This window comes from Galeopterus variegatus, unplaced genomic scaffold (assembly GCF_000696425.1).
Source record: "Galeopterus variegatus unplaced genomic scaffold, G_variegatus-3.0.2 Scaffold842, whole genome shotgun sequence".
NCBI lineage: Eukaryota > Metazoa > Chordata > Mammalia > Dermoptera > Cynocephalidae > Galeopterus > Galeopterus variegatus.
This window is the reverse complement of record NW_007726953.1, coordinates 475,539-477,901: the sequence shown is the minus strand read 5'-3', so window position 1 is coordinate 477,901 and position 2,363 is coordinate 475,539. Positions and strand designations below refer to the sequence as shown.

General features: G+C 41.5%; 1 pseudogene; it reads right to left on the bottom strand.

Moving 5' to 3' along the window:
- Positions 1 to 1,370: 1,370 nt before the first annotated feature.
- On the bottom strand, positions 1,371 to 2,111 carry LOC103590583 (annotated as a pseudogene).
- Positions 2,112 to 2,363: the final 252 nt, after the last annotated feature.

Here is a 2,363-nt window from a genome sequence, read left to right as displayed (position 1 = left end):
GGATCCGAACCCTCGGCAGGAGCACCGCCGCGCTCCCAAGCGGCGCACTGTAGCAGTGCGCAACCGGGCCGGCCCTACTTTCCTTTTTCTGACATTTGAGCAGAAAAGACTTTCCTGGAAAATGTCCTGGACCATTATTGGATTTTTATCCTCAAGAGGCTTCAGAACTTCTAAGAGGCTTAGGTATCAATCCTGTTGTTAGGGAAAACTTTCCATACTTTAACATGGATGATTTTTGTGACACCTTTCTCAATAATAGAAAGAAAAAAATGTCTTTTTCATCAAATTAATTTACTAATTAGCCTATCAGTCATTGTTTAAACATAAAGCAGAATTCCCCCAGATGGTTCAAGTGAGAAACATTAATGAAAGAACTGCTTACAAAAGTGTGGGCAGAGGTAAAAAAAAAAAAAAAAATAGGTAGGTAGGTAGACAAGGCAATGATGAGAGGAGCCACACTGGAAAGCTATTATCACCATGAGAATTGAATAGACGAAGGCAGGAGACAGTAATATCAGAGTGAGAGCTGGAACCATGGAGGAAGTGTCCAGTGGGCTGCAGCTATGAAGGGACACAGCTACTTCCAGAGACAAGTGTTAGCCTATTTCCTGTTGCCTATAACAAAATACCTGAAACTGAGTAATTTATGAAGAAACAAACAAATTTATTTCTTACAGTTTTGGAGGTTGTGAAGTCCAGGGTCCAAGGGTCACACCTGTCTGGTGAAGGCCTTCTTCTTGATGGGGAATGTCCATAGAGTCTCGTGGAGATGCAGGTGTCACATGGTGAGAGAGTGGCATGAGGGTGAGGGAGCTGACCTTCTCACTTACTCTCCTTATAAAGCCCATTCATGAGGGCACAGTCCTCATGATCCAATCACCTCTTAAAGGCCCCACCTTCCACCACCATATTGGGGGGATAAGTTCCAACATGAGCTTGGGGGTGGTATTCAAAACACGGCAGGACACTTCATCAGAGTAGGGAAGGAATGAGGAAAAAAATCTAAACTCTTGCCACTGTCCCTCATTGATGAAATCCAACCTCAGGCTGGCTATCAAGGGGTCCATTGGTTGCATCAATCTAGTGTGCAGGTGCACAAAGCAAGGCAGAGAAGAATAGAGAATGAACCTGGGGAACAACTAGAAAATAATCAGCACACTAGCTAACTCAACAACAACAGAAAATATAACAATAGCAGGATATTTGGCTACAGTTCTTTCCTCTCTGTTTTTTGTTTATGATTTTAAATTCTAATATATTTAAGTCAAAAAAGTTCATCAATTATATATTTGGTGAGTACCTTTTTTCAAGTTGGAAGCAGTCTCTGTTTATTAACTAGCCAGACTGCAAAACTAATCATGGCAGACACCTTAGTTCATCCTTCTATTAAGCCTGTTGATCTGGTCTTCTTTTGCCAGCATTGTCACCTTCCACAAAACGGGTGGTTGTCTTCTTTATCCCACCCCATGGAGAAGATAATTTGAAGGACCACAGGAAGTTATTTATTTCTTTGAAGCACTTTCCAACACAATAGATCTCATGAATCAGATCCTCCATGCACATGATGCCATATTTACCAAGAGATCGAGCAATCAAAGTGTTATCTGTCAAGGCAATTCACTTCTTATTGATTTGCCATAACCATGCTTGTAGATTAGTTCATTTACTGATTTCAAGTTTGGGTACTCCCAAACAGTATATGGTTCCACAATCTCAGCATAGTAATTGAAGCCTTTTTGAGCTTAGCGAAGATGCCATTTGAAAATCTGGCGAAGAATAAGCTGTGTCACCTTTTGGGCTTTTGGGCTCACACTATTCACACCTCTGATCCTGATGACAAATACCAACTTGGATTCTGCAGATAGAGAGAAGTTGCCAGTTTTTCTTGCCATCCTTGCCATACAGATCTCAGTTCTGAACACCTGCCTATATTCCTTGTGATAGTGCTTAGCTTTTTCATAGGTAATCTTCCTCCTTACCTTTTGAAGCATCTTTAGGGCAAACTTCTTCCTCAGGCACTTGATCTTCAGCTCTGCAAAATTCTTTTGCTTTTCCTTAAGGGCTTCTGGCACAGCAGAATCCTTCTTTTTATTCTCTTCGACACCCTCCATGGTTCCAGCTGGAAGAGAGGCTGGTGAGTACTTTTTTTACATGCAAGGTTCAGTACCAAGCATTGCAAGATAATGCTTCTATTAGTAGAGAGCCCAATGTCAGTGGATATAAGGGAAGAAACATAATTTTTCCTAAATGTTGACTATTTTATGTTTCTTTTTTCTTTTTTTTTTCCCTTTTTGTCTTTTTACATGACCGGCAACGGATCGCAACCCTCAGTGTCACGCCCGTACCGGACCGGGACCAGCAAC